Below are 26,629 nucleotides of genomic sequence, written 5' to 3'. Positions count from 1 at the left end.
GAACGGGTCCAAGCCCATTCTTGGGTCTATAAGAACTAAGGTACGCGTACCTTTCTTCTTCCTTCTCTTGTCCGCGTACGTGAATGTTTCTAGGGTTCATGTATTATCTCCATTAAAATTCATCCTTGGAGATTCATAAGTAACCAAGGGTTTCATTCATCATCAAGGGGAAAATCAAGTAAGTTCTTCCTTCTCCTTGTACTCTCAATTTCTAGGTCTCACGGGAAATTTCAAGGTTTCAAAGAAGGTTTCAAAAACTTTGGATTCATCATCTTATAGTATGACTTTTCCTCAAAATCAAGACTCTATTAGAATTAGATTTGTCAATGATTCTAGTAATATGATCTCTGAAAGGATTTCTTCTAGGAAAGAAGTTGGATATGGTTAGTGGTCATAAAGAAGATTTGATTTGTTTTGAGAAATTTAATCTTGGAAACATCTTTAATGGTTTTGATGAAGGTTTTGATACTCTCACAAGAATCTTCTATGCTAACATCCATGATGTTAATCTTGATGACATGGAATTCAAGACCATGATAGATAGAGAAAGGATTAATAGAGAGTTGATTTCAAGGATTACCAAAACTCATTTGGGTAATTTTCGCCTTCCTAGATCAAGTGATGAAAGACCATCATATGAAACCATCTCACATGATCTTTGTGGCAAGAGTGTTAATTGGAATGAAGGAAAATTTCCTACTAATTATCATAGTCTTGCTTTGATGTCGTTCGGAAAGCTTGGTATCTCTAATCTTTGTCCCTCCACAATTGAAAATTCTCGTTGGAGTTGCGAGTTTGCGGAGTTGGTCTATTTCCTTAAATTGGGTACCCCAAGTCTCGATATTTGTGGATTTATCATTTTTCAAATGGTTTCGATGACTTCACCCAACAAGAAGTTAGGATTTCCTTGCTTGATTGGACAAATTTGCCATGCACACTCTATTGCTCAAATCGGCAACTCTCTTGGAACACCCAAAATTGTTCGCCCCTGTACTTTTAAATGTATGAAGGAGAATGTGTGCAAAAGACAAAGATGTGTTTCCCTTGACGATTCTTGTGAACTTACCACCTTGAGTCTTCTTCAACAAATTCACAAGGGTGTGTGTAAGATCAATTCAAGGGTAAAGTGTGTGCAAGAAAAAATGTGTTTGATTGCAACTAAGTTTCCGGAAATCAAGGAAGATATGGATATTATTCAAGCCTCTTGGATGGTTTCAGAAGACGAAGATGATGAGTAAACCCCTTGTCTCTTAATTTCCATTTTGTCTAGGAAACTTCTTATGAGAATTTATTCTTGTGTTTTAAGAAGGATAACTAGGATTTGAAATAGCAATTATTGTGAGTACACATAGCTATTTCCAACGATTTTCATCTTGCAACGTTTTTAGATTTATTTATTTAAATTCTAAAGTTTATTTGAAAGATGATTTTGCAGGATTAATCTTTACAGTTTGATATATTGCAACTTGTTATGGGATATATGTGTTTGCGTCCGTAAACTATGATTGTCCCATTAATCCAAAATCTAGTTTTTAGGACACTTGGAGCGCAGAAAAATGGACGGATCCCACCTGTAGTTATATGTTTAACAGTTGGGTTTCGTCGAAAAATTTGGATTTGCTAAATAACATATCCAATTTGTAGTTCTTTTTGGGCTCTGCTTTCCCCCACTCCCTTAAAATTCCGTATAAAAATAAAAACCTTTAGATCACCTTAATCGCACGGCTTTTATTAGATCCATAAAATTCTCGAAACTGAAAAACACACAGAGAAAATAAAGCCTCCCATAGTCTCCTTCGTGTTTATCGAAACAAAACTTCCTCCTTAACTTTCCTTCCGACCTTAAACTCAATCAGTTTCTTCAATTCTTCAGATTCTCTTTTCTTAGATTTCAAGTTAAACTAATTTAGTTTCATCACAAAATACTTCAAATTTCTTCAGAAACCCAAATTTTTAAATAAACTGGAATGGAATCCAAATCCAAATATAACTCATAGAAAGTAAGATTTGATATAACTGTATATCTACAGCTTCTGCTTTGAATAGAGGGATACAAAGATTTGGTTTGAAACGGTGAAAACGGTGGTCGGTTGATGCATGGCAAAGGCGACCATAAAATGGATTCAATCATCAAGAGAAGAAGAGGATCATCATCAAAAGGCGTAGAAACCGAGAGTGGAGGATAGCTACAGACGCGAATCAGTAAAACTTCTTTTGATTTTGACATAATTATATCTTAGATTTTTTTTTTAAATGAAATACTGATTCACATTTAGCATTTTATGATTTAAAAAAAATAAGAAACTAAGATTGTGTGAAACATTATTTCTGTATGAGTTTGTACTTTTTATTAGTGGAATTTGGGTTTTTTTAGTATTTTGGGTTTAGCATACATAAGAAGAAGAAAAAACCCCTAAATCCTCACAACTAATGAATCCCAACAACACATTGGATTATCAAAATTTCCTAGTATACATGGATCACATTTATCTACGAGTAAATCATGGCTTGAATATTGCAAACTATTCTGGATTTTATTTCTTGGGCTGTTTTATGTATCACTCTTGTTAAAATCTTCTTTGGCGGTGCAGGTCGAAGGATTTGTGAAAGCTCAGCAAGATGTATTAGAAACAATGCGAGTATTGGGTCCAGCATTCATGAGAGTTATTGATGAGGCAGAGATGGCTGCTGTTAGAGAATATGAAAGAATTAAGGTAATACCAGTTGTTAACTTCCTAATAATAATGTGTTGTAGGCTCAATAACTAGGTGTATTTGTTATATGCAGTTTAGATATCAAATTCCAACAATTACAAAAAATGGCCGTGAACACTTCATTCGTATAAGTTGTTTACTGTTGTTGACAACGATGATATCTATTTGGCTTTTCAAATTATTAACGGTGTTAAGGTAAGCTATATACGTTTGGGATTTCTACAACTGTTCTTGGGTTTAAGAGTCATCCTGGTGCTTGTTGAAAAAAAGGTTAGGTTTTTATTCGCCGAAAGTAATTTCCAGTAGATTTTGGTACAAGTGTTTCGCAGTGCTGACTGCTTATCATTTTGCAGTTATTGCACATTGTTGCAAGCTAAGGAAAGCTAACGCTGTTGATGAGTTGGGGTGTAGCTTCAAGGTTGTTCGGATGGTTCATAAGGAACAACATCTACTCCGGTCCAACCTGCAAAAGGAGATAGAAATTTATGGAGAATGTTTAAAGAAATATAAAGAGTCCATTACAAAGGATTGGGTAGGTTTGAAACTTCCCGTGGTTGAAGGGAAGGGATACAAAGATTCTTGAGATGAAAGAAAAGTTTAATGATTTTGAGCTATAGGTGAGCAATGTATATAACCAGGTATTGTGTACTCTGCTGGTAGTATTAACTGTGGATTTTATTTTTTTCGGGCTAATTTATATGTAATTCGAGGTAAAATCTTCTTTGCTGGTGCATGCTGAAGGACTTATGAAAGCTCAACAAAATATAAAAAAACAACAACGGGAGAATTAGGTCTAGATTTCATAAGAGTTGTTGATGATGCGAAGATGATGGTTGTTGTCTGAGAATATGAAGAGTCAAGGTAATATCATACTATACTGGTCTATATGCAGTCAAATTAGGTGTATTTTTGTTATCTGTGGCTTAGATATCGAAATTCCACAGTTCCAAGCAAAAGTGTCATGGAAATCTCATTTGTGTATGTTTTTTACTTTTGCTAACAGTGATAGGCACACTAACTAGATGTATTACTACTTCCTTACCTGGGTCTTATTGGTTTACGGGGAAAGCCTCACCAATCTCTCAATTCCAAGAAGTGCAACTGAAAACTCCAATTATAAGCCTGGTTCTTTGTTCTTGGTGCTAAGGTGTCGTATTCAAGGTAATAAAATCTTATTAAGCTAGACATCAAGCTTGCCAGGAAACTAAGTCTTTTAGTGGTTGAGAAATCTCCTTAGCCATGCTTCAAAAAGGTAGTGCCTTCCCATGAAGTGGATAAATATATTGTATGTAATCTTGATACTTGCTGTTTTTATGTGAATTCTGTGCTTCTCCGGCTCAACTTACACTTTGTTTGTTTGCAGCTGACTCGGCGTCTGGGTCTGAGTCAACTTCTGACTCACGACGAGTCAGTAGTCAGACTGTTTGGTTTGAATAATTAGTAACTCCTGACTCGGCATCTGAGTCAGAAGTAACTCCTGACTCGGGTCCTACTGAGTCAGTCATGGATTAGCCCCTGAGCCGATGGCTCAAACACTCGCTAGAATCGACCAAAATGTCCTCAACGCTTTATATCAAAAATTTTCTTTTTCATTTCCTTCGTTTGTTCCGTCGAGAGCAGAGATGGGAGACGAGGAATCAAAACCTAGATTTCTTCTCAACTGATTTCTCTCAACAAATCTACTAATTTCTATCTTCATCGTCACTCTCAACTTATCTCTCCATCTCTTTTAAATCACCTAATGTTCTTTTAGAAGAATCATCATCTTCAGGTATGATTTGCAAATCTACTAATTCTTCATCCATGTATTTTCTTTCATTTTCTTATGGGTTTTGTGTGATTTGGAACATGGGTTTTTATTTATGTTCTAATTTGAGTTCTTAATTGGCTAGGGGGAAGGAAATAAGTAAGAGAGAAGAAGATTAAAATTTCGTGAAGGTATAACAATTTCATCCCATGTTGTTTTCATTTAGAGCCGGGGGTTTCCTATGCTCATACTCTACTTGATTATTTTTTTCTTCTTGGATGGTTGGCTTTGCTGGTTGAGTATTTGATGGATGTTTTTTTAGCTTTTAGATGGTGTTTGTGAAAATGCCAAGAAAAAAAGTATATTTGATCAGATTTTTGTGTCATGTTATGTAAATGTTGCCAAGTTATCTAGTCAGTATACCTAAGATGACTCCAAATAGTATTCCAATGTCATTTTCTTTCTATAAAGAGAACAAAAAAACATTATTGTTGTGCCCTGGTCTTTCTCTCCGTTCCTTTTTTTGATTAAACCATGGCCTGGCTACATATGTATCTTTCCTGTTGTGTGTACTGGTTACATTTCTTGTGCTAACTAAGAAAGGTTCTATTGTCTGCTCCCAGATTATAAACCCGCCAAACCATAATAAACCCAAGCTGTAACAATGAGGGGAAATTGGACCACCTCTCTCACTCACCTGACTGTTTCCAGTTTCCTTCTCATGTATCTCTATTGCTCCATCTACCGTTTAGTGAAATGACAAATGTTTGATTATGAAGAGAAACAGTTGTGCTTGTTGTATGTAAGCTAAACAAATTATGTAGTATATGTTAGGTAAGCATAGTTGAAACCATATAATTTTGATGTTCTGTGAATCTCATTACCATAACATATGCAGTTATTGAGAACCCCGATATGAGCTATTGAAATCACTTGTTTTGTCTAACATTTTATAGCTAAACATTTCAAATTCTGGGTATTCATGGTGTTGTTTTGTCTAGGACTGCACAAAACCGACTCAACCCATACCTGTCTGAAATTACCCGCACCCGACCCAACCCACTTAGGAGCGGGTCGACTATGGGTCACAACATCAAAACCCATGGTATGGTGGATCGATTGTGGGTGACAACTTCCCTCACCCGACCCAACCCACCCACCCACCTAAATATTTCTAAATTAATGCTAACCCTTAGATTACCTATCCTAGATGAACCACATCCATTGAAGTGATAATATATAATGCCTAAACCTAATCATCGGTAGCTTCTCTTCACTGAAGAGTCTTCAATCAGTTCCCTTCAACGGCAGTCTCAGAGGCTCAGTTTATTTTTTCATTTTCTCTTAGCTTTGTAAATCAAATCACAGCATCACCAGCAGCAATCAATCAACATCGTCACCAGTAAACCAACAACCAAAGGTGAGACTAGGAATCATTGTAATTTGTAAATACTAATTAGGATTTTGTTTCCTAAGATTGATTTTGGGTTGGCTTATTTCAATTGGGTTCTTAATGTAATGTTCATTGTATTTTATGGTGGGTAACCCGCCACCCACCCGATCAACCCATCGTAATGTGGGTCGGCTGAAAATCAACCCATTGTAATGTTAGGTTGGTTGCGGGTGACAACTTCTGTTACTCACCATCAGTGGGTTGGGTGACGGGTGAGGCCAAACCCGACCCAACCCGACCCATGTGCAGCCCTAGTTTTGTCAATTTTTCATAAAATGATACAAGCGAGGACCGCATGCATAATTTATTTCATATTATCTATAAAATGGTTTCTCTACACATCCTGTTAATTTGTGCGTACTTGACTGGAGGCATATGCTTAGTGATAATTTATTTTGTTAGTTCGCAAATGTATAAAATCTGTACGCACGATCTCCGTTCAAATTACCCACGTGTCGTATTTGTTTTCCTGTGGTTACCGTTAGATATACACTATCAGTACAGTTACATATATAAATGATTAAGATTATAGCATTATCCCAAGTTTTCGTTTCATTTGATGGGTTTTTTAATTGTGCCAGGGTTTGCTTTGGATTCTATTTCCCAACAAATATCTAACATTGGGATGGAGGAAGAAACCCCAGCAACTCTTCGGATATTTTATAGTGAGCATGTCAGTGAGTAAGGATTTCTTGGCCCTGGTTCGTCTTCCCTGATTCGTCTGCTGGTCCTCAAGTTTGTTTTGAGCATGTATGCATGGATGTCTTGGCCTTGGCCTCTCTCAAAGTTGACCTGTCAGGCATTGAGCCCGACTCTACTGTGACTGTCAAGTGGCGTGGGAAAGCAGATTTCATCAAACGCCGCATGAGGATGATATAAAACTTGCCAACACTGCCGACCAGGGCACCCTACGTGATCCAAAGGACAATGCAGTTAAAGTCAAGAACCCAGAATGGCTTATTGTTGTTGGTGTCTATACCCATCTTGGTTGCATTCCTTTGCCTAATGCCTGGGGATTTTGATGGTTTGTTCTGTCCATGCCATGCATGGTTCTCACTACGACATTTCAGGCAGGAATCGGAAGTGCTCAGCACCAAAGAACCTGGAGTACCTACTTACAACTTTTTGGAGGATAACAAGTTTTTTTTTATGCTTTTAGGATTTTTAACTTGAAATGTTTTTTTGGAATTTATTATTTTATGATGTCTGATATGTTTGATTACGTGAAAAAGAAAGATGGTTGAGAGTCTATTGAACAAGTTGGTAGTGGTAAATTCTTATGGCCTAAAATATGTACAACGGTATTTTCTGTCCCATAAATTTCAGTTAGTTGAGTCAGGTCTGACTCACAAAACAAACACATTTTCTGAGTCGGACCTTACTGGGTCAGATCCAAATCAGTCAGGTGATTTCACTCAGATTCAAACGACTCAGATCCAGACGACTCAGATGAGTCAGCTGTAAACAAACAAGGTGTTACTCAACTTGTTTTGGTCTCTGTTGGTTGTATGTCTTGATAACACACTGTCGTTTTACGCATGTTTAGATATACGATATTCTCTTCCAGAGGGTACCTTAGCGTTTGATGTTAATATCTACCCCATGTTTCCTGACATATGTATGCTAATCTATGCAGTGGCTTACATCATCGGTTCTTGGCTTTTTGAAAGGCCGACATCCTTTACTGGAAGACGTAGATGTTACTATCAATCCTTCAAAAGGTTTATCTATTATTGAAGGTATATCGTCTAATAAACAAATGGAGCTCGGGCACCTGAAAGTTGAATATATTTTGGTTTCTTTTATTCTTTATATTTTTGAACATAAAGTGCATGGTGTTGTTGAATTTGAGATTTTTGGTTTCTCAAGTTGTAATTTTCCTTTGAAGCATTGGCTGTAATTGAAATCAAGTGAATGTTAATAAAGTCATTTGAATTTGTTAATAAAATTCCATATGCTGGCTTGCTTGTCTCAAGTATCAATATTCTGAAAATAATATAAATTCGGAAAAAAAAAATCATTTGGCAGAATCATACCCGCCAGAATATGAATAGGTGAAGCTGACTAATTCTGCTGAATCCAGCTGAAATCTTTAAACCTATATTTTGACAAACAAAGTCGGTTGTTATTTTAGTACAAACGTAATCCGATGTAAATTTTTGACGAAGACAGTCCGTGCTTTAAGAAATAGTACACCAAAAATATGACGGATTTTAGGACAGACAATATGTGTCCTATATGTCTATTTTCGACAGATTCTACCTGTCCTAACTTCGCATTTTGGACGTATGCATACAAGGTCAAAAGTTAAGTCTTTCATATGTCTTTATGCAAATTTTGATAAAAGATTGGATGAAACTTTGATATACAAAAGTTAAGCCTATTACGTCATTATGCAAATATGATGGAAGATAGGATGAACTTTTGTTTACAAAGATTAAGTCTATAATATGTCCCTATGCAAATAGTGATGCAAAAATAGAATGAATCTTTGAATATTCCGCAATATTGGTCTTTCCACGATCCACATCTTCGTGTAGATACTGCGCCGCTCCGTAAGTTTTCTTATGTGAGCATTTTCGATTAAATTAATCATGGGTTCTCTTGTGGTTAATTTAATTGAGTATTTTGGATACAAAATTCATGTTTCATGAGATTTGTTATTGTCCAAAGAAATCCTTCTTTTCTTGTAAAAGCAAGGTCGCTCTTGTTGTTCCTTTTGGAATGACATTTTATGGGAGAGAGTTCTTAAGTCAACTTGTGCTTAATTGCCAAATCTTTGTGGGGAGTGCGACTGTGGAATATTATAGGGGTTATCTTGTATCTTTATAAACTCCTTGATGAATGCATTTAGTTTCGGCTATATGATTGCATCTAAACAAGTTGATATGTGCTTCACTTTTGTTCATGAAGTGTCTCTATGGAAATTTCATTAGGATCCCACTAATTTTCGTACCTTTGACAATTTTTATTGACAAAAAGGAGGATAGTTAATGTGTAGTTCACACTACAAATACATATGGTTTACGGATCATTATATAAGGAGGAGTGGTTTTCATGTGAGATGAAGTATTGACTAAGGGGAAGTGATACATATCACCATAATATTATTGTCGAAGTTGTGATACAATTGAACTTTGATGTTGTGTAATAATACTATGACACTGTATAACAATGATTGAGAGCTACTGTTTTCGAATTGTTATAGCTATGGATCTTCAACAATGATGATGCTGAGTTGAACACATTTTCAATCATTGGAGTATTTGGAAGTGACGAATATTTCGAGTAATGTTGAAGAACCAAGGAGATCAAGCATTTGGATGAGAAGCTACAAAGTTTTTTTATTTTGTATTCCATATGTACTGATAGTTTTGTCACTAAAATTGACAAATGGGGAGATTGTTAGAGCACTGCTCGGTCGAACTCGCAAGCGTTGCTATCTCAAGCTTGTTTGTCAAGTTTAGTTTCCAAAACTATAAATCTTGATTTCTAATCTACTTATAGCTAAGTCTCGTATTAGGATCGTAAGTGTAGCTGAGCTTTAGACTCCACGGCGTTCATCGAACGAAGACGAAGAACTACTCAAGGGAACTTGTGGAACTTCATCAACAAAAGGTATACGGAGACTTGAACTTATCTATCACTCAAAAGTCTATCTATTTTATCTTCTATTTGATACAAAAGTCGTATTGCTATATAAACTTCAATTATACACATTTGCTATTTTGAGTTGAGTTTAACTCACTTATCTATTTCTCGAAATATGTGTTGGTAAGCTTTTACTTTAACCAAGTTCATCTATACTCTTAACGAAAGTCATATTGATTATTTCAATAACTTGAAAATCGCTTTGATGATAATAGTTTGTGTTAGAGCACTGCTCAGTTGAACCCACCGAGCGTTGGTATGTCAAGTTTGGTTGTCATATTTTAGTGAACCAAAACTCATTTAAAGAGTCGCTTGATTATTTACTAGAGTCAACTTCGTATAGGTTAGCTAGAAAGTTATTAGGATATGAGACTTACAAGTATTACTCGAAGACTTGAAGAATGTGAAGAAGTAAAGAGCTACATCGACGACATCATCCTTCCACTTGAGGTTAGTAATATTTTGACTTGAACTGTTTAATTCCTAATGTATCTCAAGTCGTGCTATATTGAAAACATAACTGCGAAGCTGTGAATGATTATACTCTAGTTAGACGTAGTATTAAAGAATTATAATACGAAGTATAACACATATCTTTTGAACTTCGTATATAAGACATCGACATAACCGTATGAATGCTATTGTGATTATGTATGGGTATGGGTGAATATTTCGTCCTAGGAAACAATGTTTTACATTCTTTTAAAGGAAGTACAATTCATAAACTTGTTTTGTGAATCGAAAGAGAAATCGCTAGGCTTATTGGTATTGTTATTCATTGCAAATCTTTGGATTACCAATACATGTGTTTATTAGAACCGCTCATAACTTGTTTATGTATCTTGGTAAAACTATTCACAATGCCTGACTTATGTATCGGTATGACTTTTATTAGTGAAACCAATCTTAAGTAATCACCTGAGATGGTATGATCGATATTTGTAATTGGTGTGACCAATCCTAGTCATTGGGTAACCGATCCTAGATTTTGGTGGGACTAATCACAAGATGTGTAATCGATCCTTGTAGTAGGTTAACAAGTTTTAGTAATTGGTGTAACCGATCGATCCTATAACTTGTGCAACCGATCACAAGTAATACCATGAGATAGTGGTAACCGATCTTCGTACTTAGTTAGCCATTTTATGGAAACTAGTGTAACCGATCCTAGTAGCCACTTGGAGGTAGAACCGAACTTTGTGTTTGGTAGAACCGTTAATCCCATGAATGGTGATTGAATGTTTTTGATCAATCATATAGTTCTTGTAAATCAGATGAACCAATTCTAAACTCGTTTGGAAGTGTGACAAATCGGTTCCAAGATTGTACATATGAAAAAGGTTTTACAAAGTAAAGATGTCGACATACTTTGAACACGTGCAGTAATTCTTACCTATTATTGTTCAAAGATATTCCTTAATAACTAAAGGAGAATCCCGGATCGAAATAAATTGAGAATCTTTTAATTAAGATTTTTCATTTTATATGCTTTTAATTTCCAGCAATTAAATGCATATCTTTAGAAAATAAAATTTGGTAATGTGCATTTACTAATTGGAGATTTTCTACTGAAATTTCGATTAATATTTGGACAGAGCATTTCCAGGAATTATGAAAATCGATTTTGGCTTTATTGCATATCTTTGAGAATATTCGGTTTTGGAAATTCCTTGGTGTCTAAACTTCCCTGGTCTATAAATATTGAAGTTTTCATTTCAAGCAAACTAATCCTCAGAGCCAGCAAACTACCTAGTTGTGTTGTTAATGGTGGAGCCGTCTATTCGGAGAGGAAAGTACCCTAATTAGGCGAAATCTCTTACGACCGCTCGTTTTAAAGACTTCTTTGGGATTGAGAAGCTCTACGAGTACCGTTGGTGGGAAACTAGATAATTGCAGAATATTATTAGTTTTCGATTGATTTGATTGACTAACGGTTGTTGAAATTTGATTGCACCTAGTTTATTTATGCTTGAGAATCTTCTCTTCTGATATAAGATTCACTCAAACTAGATCGAAGTATCGACGTGGATCTTTAGACTGTTTGTAGTTTTAAATACGTCTTGTGATAATCCATCGTTAACAGACTCCATTTTGTGTTTGATTGATCACAAGAGATTCAAGTTGTTTGTGTGCAGGTGTTTATTGAGGATCTAAGAAGATTTGAAGACAAAGAAGATTTCTTATTTGAGTTCTTAATCTTTGGTGTGCATAAAACTTGATCGGCTGGGGATACAACTATAATCGGTTTATGTTTTGATAGATTGGATTGATTAGTTGCGTAGATCGGCATCAATACATTTCTTTATGATTCATAGTATTGATTGCATAGTCTAAACAATTACTTTGGTAGTTGTTGAATAAATTGATCTAAGAACCCGACAAAGGAGTTTATTGGTTAAACGGAAGAGCCTTTTTTCAAACTCATATCACGTTGTTTGAAAAGAGTTGTTACCGAACAGATTTGTTGTTCCTTTACTGTTTGGAATACGAACCAAAGGAATTGTTCCAAGTGCGTGACTTATTGCAAGTTGGAGGCGCAGGGATACTGAGGAAACTAGGTGAACTATAGGTTTAGTTGCTTGGTCTCAACTATACGAAGTTGGTTTAGATTTTGTATAGCGGCTTAATTATGAGAGTATTCAATTCTGGACAAGGTCCCAGGGTTTTTCTGCATCCGTGGTTTCCTCGTTAACAAAATCTTGCTATATCTTTTACTTTTCTATTTCCACAATTATAATTGATTTATTATAATTAGAAGTAAAATACACAAATGTTAATTCCTAATTACTTGATAAGCAATCCTATAGTGTTTGTTAAGTCCGAACATATTATCAAGTAATCATACTTCGTTGTTGTATTTTCTCGATCTTGTATCTATAGTCAATCATGCAAGTTATCTTGTTGTCGTATTGTCTCGATCTCGTATCCATAGACGATCACACAAAGTGTGAACCGATTTGTTTATTGTCTCGACTGAGTCCATAGACAATCACTTTCGGAGAAAGGACTTATAGGTGGAAAAGTTTTAGATTGAGGTATATTTGGGTATCCTCGTCTTTTCACTTGGTATCAAAGAGGGCAAACACGAAAAGATCTAACAACCTGTGTTTGGTGCAATCCAACCTATAAGACATGAGTTAAAGTAGAGTTAAGCGAGAGCGAAAACTAAAGAAAGACTCAGTTAACATATGACAAGAGGTTATTTAACCACCCTCGGAATCTGTTTGTGAGCAATTGCTTACTTACAAAAATATAATTGATAAAAATAGGGATGATTTTAAAGCATTAACTGTTGAATGTGAAAGGATGTGCCAAAATCACAAAAAGTTTAAGGAAGATGCTTCTCAACAAATACAGGGTCTTGCAGAAAAAGCAAATGCTAGTCTCTCTCAAACAGAAATGTTAAAAAGGGAGTGTGATGCTGCTCTTCACTAGTACAAACAGACCCTTTTGCCACGCCAAATTGACGTTTCCATAGGGATTTTGACACTCCAATTTGGTTTGGACTTGGCGTGGTTTCTGCTCGCGTGGTTTTAGGTATGACGACATGGTTTTAGGTAGCTTATAACCATGTCTGCCTTGCGTATCTATTTCTGCATGAAATAGACACGCTAGAGCCATATAGGCGTTGCTATATAGTGTCCCAAAAACTTAAGTACTGGTACTCTATAGACACTCCATTTTTATTGTTTTGGCGTGGCTATTTGGTTCACTGTAGCCACGCAAATTACTTTTGGCGTGGCTATTTGATTCACTATAGACACGCAAATTGCTTTTTGGCGTGGCTATTTGGTTAACTTTAGACACACAAATTGCTTTTTGGCGTAGCTATTGGTTATCCTATAGACACGCCATATAGGTTTAACGTGGTTATATGTTATGTTTTAGCCACGGAAATTTCACTTACCTTCATCCACGTGGCTGTATTAGGAACCGTTGAATACCATCCACATGTAACGTTGTGAGCCGTTCATTGGATATCCTATAGACACGCCCAATGTAGGTTTAACGTGGCCATATGTTATGTTTTAGCCACGCCAATTTCAATAACCTTCATCCACATGGCTGTGTTAGGAACCGTTGAATACCATCCATATGTAACGTTGTGAGCCGTTCATTGGATATCCTATAGACACGCCCCATATAGGCTTAACGTGGCTATATGTTATGTTTTAGCCACGCCAATTTCAATAACCTTCATCCACGTGGCTGTATTAGGAACCGTTGAATAACATCCACATGTAACGTTGTGAGCCGTTCATTAGATATCCTATAAACACGCCATATAGTGTGGCTATATTTGATATTTAGCCACGCCAATTTACAATTACCTTGATCCACGTGGCCGTATTAGGAATCGTTGGATCTCATTTAAGATTATGCGATATTGACCGATAAATTATATGCATCATTCACCGTCCACATGTAACGTTGTGAGCCGTTCATTGAAGAACCTATAGACACGCCATATAGTGTGGCTATATGTGATATTTAGCCACGCCAATTTACAATTACCTTCATCCACGTGGCCGTATTAGGAATCGTTGGATCTCATTTAAGATGATGCAATATTGACCGTTAAATTATATGCATCCTTCACCGTCCACATGTAACGTTGTGAGCCGTTCATTGAAGAACCTATAAACACGCCATATAGCACGGTTATATGTGATATTTAGCCACGCCAATTTACAATTACCTTCATCCACGTGGATGTATTAGGAACCATTGGATCTCTTTTAAGATGATGCAATATTTGACCGTTCAGATGTAACGTTGACCGTCCACATGTAACGTTGCAAGCCGTTCATTGAAGAACCTATAGACACGCCATATAGCGTGGATTTATGTGATATTTAGCCACGCCAATTTATATCTGCTTAATGTGTATTTATGTTATGTTTAGCCACGCCAATTAATATTGAAGCGTGTGTATTACGCGTGTGACGCCTCTAAGCCGTTCATGATATGACGCATCTAAACCATACACATGTCACTATCCAAATTCTCTTATACTTTATAAATTGTGGTTACATCTGAAATTCATATATGCCAAAAATTCATATTATTATTAATAACACAATAAAAAATGTTGAGCTTTGGTCTAACAGTTTGCAAAAAAATTATTAAAGAGCATTTATCCAAAAATCATCAGTTTTTCTTCAACTTTTTTGATGATGGTGTCTCTGCATGCAATGGATCAGGTTGTGACATTCTCGATGCGTTAAACCTTGTCATTATTCTGTTTCCCATCTGGAAGTTGGTATGCCTGATCCACACTTTGTATATATAACTTTCTCTGCGCCTTTTTAGTCTTCTGAGGAAGCTTTTCAGAGGCTGCATGACTCCCCGAATGTGGATTGACTGCTAGGTGCTGCTCATTCAGTTTATCATATGCAAGGCTGCTAGTTGTTCTTAGGTCACTGTCCAATTTCTTCTCAGAACCTAAAACTGGTTTTGGTTGCTTATGAGGTTTTCCATGCTGTGGAGTTTCGTGCAGCAAGAGATTAAATGTATTATATATATATATATATATATATATTCTAAATCCAAGGCGAATTCGTCTGTCATGTGAATTCTCAACAAGAGACAGACAAAAGTTATTTTTTCCAACAATGTAATAAAGCCAACTTCACTGAAGGCCGCACCATTTTTCACAGCTGACGCCCATAATAAAATCCGTAACCAAATATCAATTTTATAATTTACACTGGCATTCATGTTCCATTTAGGTGTTAATATATTTATGTCTCGTACTTATTCTTTAATCAAACTGAATACACGATTTATGTAAAACAATTTATATACTTGATTAACAAAGAAAAAGAGCTAAGAAACTAACCTTGTCATCAGAGATGGAATAGTTATCTTTCGTCCATGCCAGAAAACTATTTTCAGCTTCCCTTAATAACTTAAAGTCACCATTTGGTTCGGTTAACACGAACGATGGAATTATAACCTCCTGAATATTGACAACATAACATTTTTTAGGAAGATCTTGTCCATGTATTTTCTAGTTAGGAACCGTAGGTAAAATACTGCCTCTAACGACGACGTTTCTCCTAGATCCATTTCAAAAGTCGTATTTTGCTTTCTGCGGATATATACGGCATATGAACATCATATAAAACGAAGATGCTAGAATTAACAGTATAGATTTACGAAGAAAAAAAAATCAAAAAACATACTCCATTAGATGTCTTAGCCAGAGGTTCTGCCATAGATGTGTAATACTTCTCTAGATATATTGAAGGATTTGGTTGGGAGTTACTGGTAGAGTTCTGCATAAGATTAGGAGACTGCTTCTTAGATCCATCAGAAGGGTTTCTACGTTCAGGAGACTTCCGCAAAGAAGTAGTTGGTTGTGAATTACTGGTAGGGTTCTGCATAAGATACGAGATTGGATGGTTTATATGCGTCATACTCTGTATGTGACAAGTTCACGATATTGCGATACGAGATTGGCTTCCATTGAGTAGGGCCGGTGATTTCACAGCCTCGAAATGTTTTGGTTGACTTACCTGCATCAGAAAATTGAAATGATCAGCTGTACCTTCTTTTTGTAGTGAAACCATTTAAGCACAATGCACAACCGACTCACAATCAAATAGCTAACCACATATCTCATTCTATAAGGTTCTCTAAAATATACACTAACGTCCATGATTCATATAGTTGATAACATATTCGTCTCTTATATCAAACAAGATATATATATAAAACTGGTTTGTGTAAAAACATATCCAATGAATTAATAAAGCAAACAAGCCAAGCAACCAACCTTTTGATCCAAGGTGGTTTGATTTGATGGCCAACTAATTTCAGCATCACCAACATCTTTTAAAGTTTTTATCCCAGATTTTCCAAAGGGTAATTTGATGGTTTCATTTAGTACTTCACTAACCCGGACGCTATAGCATGTAACTAAAGCCGTCATTCCTGACTTCATTTTATAGAGTACCGTCTTTGTAGAGTAAGCTCTACCAATGGCAACAACGTTGTCCTTTTCTCCAAACCAAAGTTTGCATCCTATGCGCTGCAGAAACACAAGGCGCATGAGAGATAGTAAATGGAAGATTAAAAATTTAAATGCGTTGTCAAACCATACATCAATGGTAAATTTTTCAGATGCCACATTATGAGATTCCCCAGTGGATGGAGGAGACAGAGACTTCTTTTTTGATACTAAAGACGCCGGGGATTCAGTAGAAACGGTCGGCGTTTTAATACAAGGAGAGTCCCGCTTCGCGGACCCTTTGATGCTTTCAGATGACTTCTGCGGACCGGATTTCCCATGTTTTTTTGGAAGTTTCTTAACTGATTCTGGACCTATGTTATTCTTAGATCGATTGGAGGCGTTGCTAGGTCCTGCATCCTGTAACTGTAGTTGAACACATTGTTTGAAAAATCATATACTGTCTGCCAATTCTTTTTAAAATTTACACAATCTAATCAAAACTCAGTTCACTTACCTCTCCTCCAGAATTGCTGATACTGTTGCCCATAATTTTCGCAATGTCGACTCCTTGAGATAACAAGTTGTCTGTTAATCTCTGATACGCATTTTTAGTAGAATCTAATTCTTTCTCATTAGCTTTCAGAACAGTTCATCATTCTCTTTCGAGTGTCTTGGTTTTCTTCCATTTGGAAAGTAAAGGGTTGCCGTCACTCCAAAGCCATCCCCCTTGACACGTCCACCCTTATCCGGGCCGATCGCAAGTGTTAGGGCATCCTCGTCATGACCAACCGTTAGAGTTCCCTCTCGAATCATCTTCCGCTTCTCTTCCTGTTCAAATAATGTGTTAAATTATAATTTAAACCTTGCGCACTTACTTTGGTTAAAAACATGAGGACAGTAAAGTTTCTATTTTCTCACAACTTCAGATGTCTTCTCCCTGACAAAATCGTCTGGTACAATTCCGTCTTTGTTTTCGCGTGCTTTTTTCCACATGAAGCACCGGTCTTTAAGATCTTCTTCGACAACATTTCCTCTTTTGACCTAGTAGTTACCAAAAACAAGTAAGGATTTACATCCGCACAGATATTAACTGTGTAAAACAGAAAACCAATTCCAAAGCATCTAATGTGACAAAATTACAGATTGGTGTAAGAGGACACATCCCTATATCGTTATAAGTTTCTGCACATATGAGACACTCAACACGTCATACAAAACAGAAGTATCTGATATTGCCGGTTTTACTGTACAACGTATAATAAATAAGACAACAAACTTACTAATTTTAGTTTTAATCCCGAGTATCCTCCTCGTCCCGTCCGATGTCGGAACTTGGATTGTGATATTGCCTCTTTTCCCCTCTCCGAATTTTTCTTGCAGAGGAAATAAAAATAATTTCATAATATGATGGGATAGACAATAAGAACGAAACACAAATTAGAAAAAGCAATGTGTATTCCATACCTTAAATATAGGCGATGTTAGTACTTGATTAAGGTAATTGACCCATTTTTCTTGGTCCATTACCGTTTTGTACGTTTTGGGGACAATTCTTAGTTTGTCCGGCATTTCCAGGAAGGGTTTACATGATTCTTGTACAATTTCTTTCTGAAGTGTCGCAGCTGAACAGGTAGACGCTTCATGACCACTGGCTTCAGTTCATGGGGCACCTCAAAATGAAGCTGCAATAACATCTAATGTATGTTAATCACAGACTCACAGTTAGACAACAAAAATGACGGATTGATAACCGCATATGCATACCAGAATTTTCTCCCACATATTTTCTTTTGTTGTTGGAGGGACTTCCTTCCAACATAAATGTTTTATACCAACCATATCTCGGGCCAAATCGCCTAGGTAACTACTGAATTCAATTCTATGGTCACCAATAGGCCGGAACATTTTGTCAAATTCAATATCCCTTCTTTTGGCATCAGATTCCGAGAAGTGTTTATGCAGCTTCAACATTCGTGTAATTCCCCTCTCTTTTATGATCTCTTCTGTAAAGTCTTCTTGTTGTGGCTGCTTTTCTGCTTCTGGAGCGTTTTCCAATTCTTTTTTTTCTAACACTTCGAGATCATCATTTTCAGAATCGTCTGACTCTGGAAATAACCAAGGCAACATATGAAACCATGTGATGTTTAACTAGAAACAAGTAAGTACAAGATTTCGAACATTACCTATTAATTCTTCAAATCTAACAGTGGGGACCATATCTTCACCATCATCTTCATCTGATTGTACAATGTCATCATGACTCTCATCTAAATCTATCGTTTCTTCATCAGAATCCCCCTCATCATCTGGTTCCCTCCATTGGTCATCCTCTGGGGACATGTTGTAATCATCATCTTTTCCGATGACAAAAGATGTGTAGGTACGTGCATCTCAGTTAGGAATTTGAGCTTATTTTGGAAAATATTAGCTAAACCTAACAAGATAGGCAACATGTGTTACACCTATTTTCTATTATATGAAAAGAAAACAAACATGAACTCATTGATGCATGTAACTTGAGGCTAAAACATCACTGCAACACGCAAAATCTCCTTAATTATTTTGTTATCCACAAAGCGAAAGGTACCTGTTAAACGGCCTTATATAACTTTTTGTTACAAAAGCCAAGAACACTAAAGCACCACATAATGATTATCCATTTTTAGCTTGAAAATGTTAGTCAAATTGGCCAACCAACAAAATGGTATTATTAAAAGTGGCAACTTAAAATGCAGACGTTACAAGCTCGCCAAGTAATAGAGACTCAAATGCTTAAATTTTGAGAAACCTTGTATATATATATATGACTGACACAACATCGTCGATCAAAGTAGAGTTATTAGCTCTCAATCAAAATCCAACCCAAACAATAACAAAAACCCTAGAAAACAATTAGCATCGGTAAGTTTTTATTTTATTTTGTAAAAGCTAACTAACTAGTAAAGCCTAACTAAGTAACATGAAAGAAAGATCCTTACCTAAATCTTATAATAGTTCATGCATGTAACATAAGCCTAAAACATTATTGTTGTAACAAAATGAAATCACTTCTCACCGTACAATCCATGATTGTCATTAACTTGTTCTTTGATATAGACGAATAAAAACCCTAATCATGCTTTAACTAGTAAACCTAAGATCTAACATCTGATTCCATGAGATCAAACAAAAAATCTAACATAAATTTAATATTCATTCGATAATGGGTTGTAAAAATATTACCAGCAACAAAGATTGAGTTTAAAGAGGTGGATTCCTTGTAAAGATTAGAGATAACAATAAAATAAAAACCCTAATCATGATTTAACTAGTAAACCTATAAGAAGTAATAGAATAAAAACCCTAATCATGCTTTAACTAGTAAACCTATAAGATCTAACATCTGATTCCATGAGATCGAACAAAAAATCTAACATCAATTTATTATTCATTCGATAATGGGTTGTAGAAATAATACCAACAACAAAGATCGAGTCTGAAGAGGTAGGTTCCTTGTAAAGATTAGAGATAGTAGTAGAATTATGATTTCATAGAGAGAATAAATCGAGTAATAAAAACTGAAAAAGTAGATCAAACTCATCTTTCTTTTTCTTTCTGGAATTTAACCAAACCATCAGGCGGGAATTGATTTTCCTTTTGAAACATCCTGCCTAGTAAAATTCATTTTCATCACCCGCCAAACAATTTTTTTTGGTGTTTTTCTTTTTTTATTTCCAAATTTTTGATGTGTAACCAATATGGTTAGTTTCCTTATTTTATGAGAGAATATTTTGTAGACAGTTATGATAAAATTATTTCCCAAAATTTTGGAATTTTAGTTTCCTATCTCTAACCAACTCGAGAATAGGCTATCGAAAAAAATTACTTTCTTTTTTCGAATACTATTTTCCTTAATAATTTTAAGCTGGGTTGTCTCCTGTATTATTCTTGGTTTAGGGAGGAAACGTATGAATTATTAGTGACACCTATGTAGGAAACGTATTATTCTAATCATACAGGAATCTACTAAAGATAAATAAACTAAACCCATCCATTTTCATGTTCATCATTTCCAGAAAACATAAAAGTTCAACGTGAATCATTCATCACATAAATGTCAACCTATCTATCAGCGTAAAAAGCCTGCATCTAGTGCAGTACTTAAAAAATAAATACAACCACTACTGAAAACAAAATGGTCAGACGAAATGCTTTATATTAAAAATACGTAAACTAAAAGTTCACACATAAAAAACCCTGTTTAAAAACTAAAGAACTTGTTAGACGAGTCTGGTTCTTTGTCAGATTAGTCTGGTTATTTTTCAGATTACTCTGGTTCCTCATTCTCATCCAAATCCACGCAAAGATCATTATCATTAACATCATCGTATAGCAGTACTTTACTTTCAATAGCACTTTACTTGTTCGAACTCGTATTTTTGTTAAAAGTATTGGCAAGGAGATAATAAGATCAGACCTAAAGTGATAAATTGATTCTTATTGTTTACAGGGGGGAACAACTATATTTTTCTACATTTCCTCCATTTTTTCAGCTAATTATATTTTGTTTTCCAAAAGAATGCAAATCTCATAAATAAATAAATTTGCATGAGTATATTGCATTCTGTAAAGTCTGTGAACTTGTAAATAATTATCTGATTTATTTCATGCTTCCAATACCTAAATAATAAAAGAATTCATAAACATCACCTTCTTCTAAATGACAAAATTATCAAACGAAACAAGAAATGAAAACAACTTTCAAAGCGTCCACAAAAAGAAACGGATAAATCAAACCCTATCATCAAAAAAATAAATATCAAATGAACCATCCCCCATCTTCAAAAAATTATTCTCGCAATGCTGAGGTGAACTTGATCACTCCAACCAGCAGGCTTGCGCGCCTTGTGATCCTCATATTTGCCATTTTCTGTTTCATCAGGCTCCACCTACTTGTTAAGATCATGATTTTTAATTTTTGGATCCTCTGCCATGTCCGGAACATCGGGATCTTCATCAATAATTTTAATAATAGAAGCATGAGCATCATCATTCATGGTAGGAACATCAGCATAAGCAGGAACACCAGCATTCTCAACACTACAGATTACAACGTCTAGAGGAACACCAGGAATAACATCAGCATAAATAGGAACATCATCATTGTTAACACTATGACAACAGAACTAATTACAACGTCGAGAGGAAGACCAGGAACAGTAGTTACTCCGTCCAAAGTAATGATAATCCTCAATTTAAGAGGACCATCCATCAGTCGAGGACATTTTTGGATCCTCTCTTCAGTTTCATCTCTACGATCCCTCTTAGCAGAACTCATTTTCCTCTTAATACTCTATGTTAATTTTTTTTCTATGCTTGGTGGAATTTATATATATTTGTAAGGAAAACCCAAATTTTTTAGGTTTTCCATCATTATCTTAAATCACCTATTCTTTGGTATTTACACCGAATATTGTAGCAATATAATTAGATATGGAATGAATATTTTCATGTTTATCTAATTTCCTTTTTAATCTAATATACATTACGAACATAACAAACTAAAATAAATCACGATCTCATGAGATATGGAATGAATATTTTCATATGTTCATATTTATCTAATTTCCTTTTTAATTTGATATACGCGATCTCTTAGGAAATACTCAAATAATCTTTCTACTTTTCAACTAATTACCTAGGTCGATTGGGGTGGCCCGGCCGGCTGGACCGTAGGTGTAACACACAAAAAAAAGGAACAAACCAAAGGTTGGCTAGTTAAACAATGACCCAACATTTAGCGGCAACACTATCATGTTGATACACGAAATTGAATATTTCAACATTAAAAAAATCCAAACACCAAAAAAAACAACAACACAAATACATGAAAAAAAAGCGATAACCCAAGTAATAAATTGTACATTTCAGCATAGAAAAAAATCCAAATACCAAATAAAAAACAAAAAAAAACACAACTACAAGAAAAAAAGCTACATAGATAAGCCAAGGAATGTGTTAGACGCATGGACATCATGAGTACACGTATCCGATTGTCCACCAAATTTTTTTAACAAGACAACGCTCCTCATGTGAGGAATAATTGCAACCCTTGTTTCCCACGGTAGTGCCCCCCAAATTTCCGTCCAAGTTCTGGTGAGTGTATTGTAACGCAAAATACGCTTATTCTTCCAAAATAAGAGGTCCTTGTTATTTACAAAGGCTATCGGGTTATAAGTCGGCCATTCATCCTCTTCAAAGTAAATGCTTATCTTATAATTCCAATTCCATTCCCCGTTAGGTGCCCATTTATGAATATTTTCTTCGGAAATGGGAGGCCAGAAATCTATTGGGGGCCGATCAATCCCCTCATGGATGTAGTAAAATAAAATGCGAACTCCGAACATGACCATCCTCCAAAATCCACTCTCATGAATATGATGCGGGGTGGAGAATGTTGATGGAACGTCTCAGTGTCCAAATTGAAAGATATTATGCCAATATCCTGCTGACAATAATCCTTCCAAAAGATAAAACCATGTGCGTACACACCTGAACTCCGAAAGGTATAAGGAATCTCCTCTGCTATGTTCCTCCATCCCCCCTTGTCTCATAGAGTGCGTATTTGAACTTTACCATCCATGTGAACTTGAACTACCTTATACTCATTGGTACGTTGACAGTAGCCGAAACCCCTAATTATGTTGTATCGTGGATACCACGAAAGTACTGTATCCGGTGCAATTGTGATGCATAGTTGTGGCAGATGGATGTGCTCACCAGTTTTTGGATTCATAATATATGTAGGATCTTGTATGCCGTGGTGTGGAACATAAAAACATACCAGACCATTGCAAGATCCAACTATTGGGTGCAACATAGTCCAATCATCATGGGTTCCATCATTCGGGGCGTCGTGATTGTTGGATTTTACGATCCGGCTGGAATCTTCCTCTCTATAAAAGAGTTGGGTAACTTTATTTTCCCCCATGCTTGGTGCGATACCAAAAATGAATCCAATTCTTTTGTCCCCAAGGATAGTATTCCATTCTTTGCATACACATTTGCTTGCTAAAACGCTTTCTGCAGTTTGGCTGCGCTGAAGTATCTCGATAGTTAATTCCGGAAACATATCCATCACTATTATACTGATGAAAGATTATCAAATTTTTTTTTTAACAAGATTTTAGGATTTTCTTATTGTAGAATGCTACAAGCATATACGAGTAAAGCTTATATATATATATATAGACATCCAATACACCTGTTGGCTAATTTTTTTAGGTTTTCCATCTTAAATCACTATTCTTTGATATTTACACCGAATATTTCAATTTCCATATTACTAAAAAAATGAGATATTGTAGCAATATAATGAGATATGGAATGAATATTTTCATGTTTATCTGATTTCCTTTTTAATCTAATATACATTCCGATCATAACAAACTAAAATAAATCATGATCTTTTAGGAAATACCCAAATAATTTTTCTACTTTTCGACTAATTACTTAGGTCGGTTGGGGTGGCCCGGACGGCTGGACCATAGGTGTAACGCAAAAAAACGAAAAAAACCAAAGGTTGTCTAGTTAAACAATGACCCAAACTAATTAAATTCTACATTTCAACATAGAAAATAATCCACACACCAAAAAAACACAACTACAAGAGAGAAAAAAAGCTACATAGATAACCCAAGGAATGAATTGTACAAGAAAAAAAAAATCTACATAGATAATCCAAGGAATGTGTTAGTGGTATGGACATCATGAGTACATGTTTCCGATTTTCCACCAAAATTCTTCAACGAGACAACGCTCCTCATATGAGGAATAATTGCAACCCTGCTTGTTTCCCACAATAGTGTCCCCAAAATTTCCGTCCAAGTTCTGGTGAGTGCATTGTAGCGCAATAAACGCCCATTCTGCCACAATAGGAGGTCCTTGTTTTCTAATAGGTCGGCCACACTTCATCCTCATTCTTTTCCAAGAAAATGCTTATCTTATGATTCCTATTCCATTCCCCCCCAGGTGCCCATGTATGAATATTTGTTTTGGAAATGGGTGCCCAGAAATCTATCCGGGGCTGATTAATCCCCTCATCATAGGCCTCATGGATGTAGTAAAATAAAAGACGAACTCCGAACATAACCATCCCAAGTGATGGGAATTTACTCCCAGGAATATGATGCAGGGGTCGCGAATGTTGATGAAATGTCTCAGTGTATAAATTGAAATAAACTATGCCACCATCCCACTGACAACAATCCTTCCAAAAAATACAACCATGTGCGTACACACCCGAACTTCGAAAAGTAATATAGTGTAGTCAAGTAATATAGTGTAGTCAAGTTCGTTCCCAGCGGCGTCAAAGTTTGATGCGTGTCGTAACCACAACAAGTTAATTAATATTTTTCCACCTAATTAACAAGTAATATAGTGTAGTCAAGTTCGTTCCCACGAGGAGCAAGAGTTTTAGTTGTTTAATTGTCATAAAAATGGGAGGGGGGGGGGGAGTTGTTTTATAAAGCAAAAGAAAATAAACAAAGCAATTAAAAAGATAAAGTTGAAATCAATAAGAGAGACAAGATCAAGGAATCCTTCTTCGTTGAAAAACAATGATTCAAGTTATGTTTTTCATCCACATGTTATTAGTCACAGATTATCACCAACCGTAGGATAGCAGGTTCACTTAGCTAACCCCAAAACTCCTTATTTCACTGAATAACAGGTCCGCTCAGTTATCAGATTCTTTTCAAAAGAACCACCTTGAGGTTGGCTTACAAGATGTAATTCCCCGAACGCATTAAGATTTATGAATTTAGGTTTAATACTAGTAGTTAAACTCGGTTCGCTTGGTCCACTTTATAGCATTGTTTTTACACACAATTGCTCCACGGAATCCCTCCGCAAGGTCTCGTGTTTGCTACTTGTGTAAAGAGTCGAGAAACGATTACTTATCCCCTAACTTTCACTAGCTTTAGATCAAATTAACAAATCAATTTAGCGTGCACTCTAAACAATCTATCAATCAACCATGAATGTATAAACATTCCTATTAGTAAAAATAAACGATAATCATGTGAAAAAATTCAAGGTAGATTTTAAAACAAAAACTCAAATCATGTTAAGAACTAGGAATTCATCCTCAATCAATAAGAAAATTAGCTACTCATGTTTTTGAAATTCACACAAATAATTAAAGGGAGAATTTTTGAAGTTCACACAAATAATTAAAAGAATAATTTTGAAAGCAAGCAAAAAACACAAGTGTTGTGTGTGTAAAGGTGTAGAAGTTGTGTAGAGAGCTTCTCTATTTATAGGCTTCAAATTCCTTCAACTCCTCTTAGGAATAGAATCTCTTTCCCTTTGTAGCTCAACATTCCAAATCCTTGTCTTTGTAAAATTCCTCCTTGTTCTCTTTCCAAAATCCAAGCCCAATTCTTCAAACCCATGAGTCTAGAAAATTCTTCATTAATTGAGTCGCCGGAACTTCACTGGTACCACCGGAATATGACACCTGAAATCTCCCTGCCGGTCGCTGGAATCTTCTTCTCCGTCCACAGAATATTCCATCACGGCACCGTTACATATAACTGTCAAACTAACAGTCTATGTTAGTCAACCGGTCCAAGGAAAAGGAAGTCATACACCAAGTCAGCATCTTACTCGGTCTTACTGGATACTGACTCAACTGAGCCACAAGCTGGATCGGTCATCGGACTCATCTGGATCAACTCGCTGGAGGAGAAATTTCGGCAGAGTTCTGTTTGTATTTCTGTCAATTCCCGGCCAATTTCAGGCCCTTATTTTCTTCTCCCTGTAAAAAATCCTAGCATACATCTAATTATTCAAGCACACCCATTACTGCTGCGCAGCAACAGGTTCATCATCTTCCATGTACGCCATACACTCCATTCTGCAGCTTCACTTCCCTGCAACCTTGACACCGCTAACCCTTCAAACACTAACTCCACTTCTTGCTGACAAACAACCATTCCCATTTTATCAATTCTTCTACGCTTCAGCACTACGGACAAACTCCAATCCGAGTGTAAACCTCCACCAGAAATCACCACCAATTCCATCTCCTTCAACTGCAATTCAGACCTGCAGTTTCCCTTCTT

The 26,629-nt window shown here is 35.9% G+C and overlaps 1 long non-coding RNA gene and 1 pseudogene across 7 annotated transcripts; both read left to right on the top strand.

The window, feature by feature from the left end:
• The first annotated feature begins 1,749 nt into the window (after nucleotides 1–1,749).
• LOC113287365 lies at nucleotides 1,750–5,407 on the top strand. Of its 7 annotated transcripts, none has more exons than XR_003329981.1 (8): nucleotides 1,750–2,202; nucleotides 2,592–2,714; nucleotides 2,788–2,984; nucleotides 3,068–3,331; nucleotides 3,456–3,575; nucleotides 3,718–4,485; nucleotides 4,607–4,652; nucleotides 5,085–5,407. It is a non-coding gene; the product is annotated as an uncharacterized LOC113287365 (long non-coding RNA). The 7 variants fall into 7 exon arrangements; XR_003329979.1 differs by having other exon boundaries at nucleotides 3,068–3,352; XR_003329982.1 differs by having other exon boundaries at nucleotides 3,068–3,575; nucleotides 3,718–3,875; nucleotides 4,078–4,485.
• Nucleotides 5,408–6,239: 832 nt separating this feature from the next.
• Nucleotides 6,240–7,220, top strand: LOC113290748 (annotated as a pseudogene).
• Nucleotides 7,221–26,629: the final 19,409 nt, after the last annotated feature.

Source organism: Papaver somniferum, chromosome 6, assembly GCF_003573695.1.
Source record: "Papaver somniferum cultivar HN1 chromosome 6, ASM357369v1, whole genome shotgun sequence".
NCBI classification, from domain to species: domain Eukaryota; kingdom Viridiplantae; phylum Streptophyta; class Magnoliopsida; order Ranunculales; family Papaveraceae; genus Papaver; species Papaver somniferum.
This window is presented reverse-complemented; position numbering and strand designations above follow the sequence as displayed.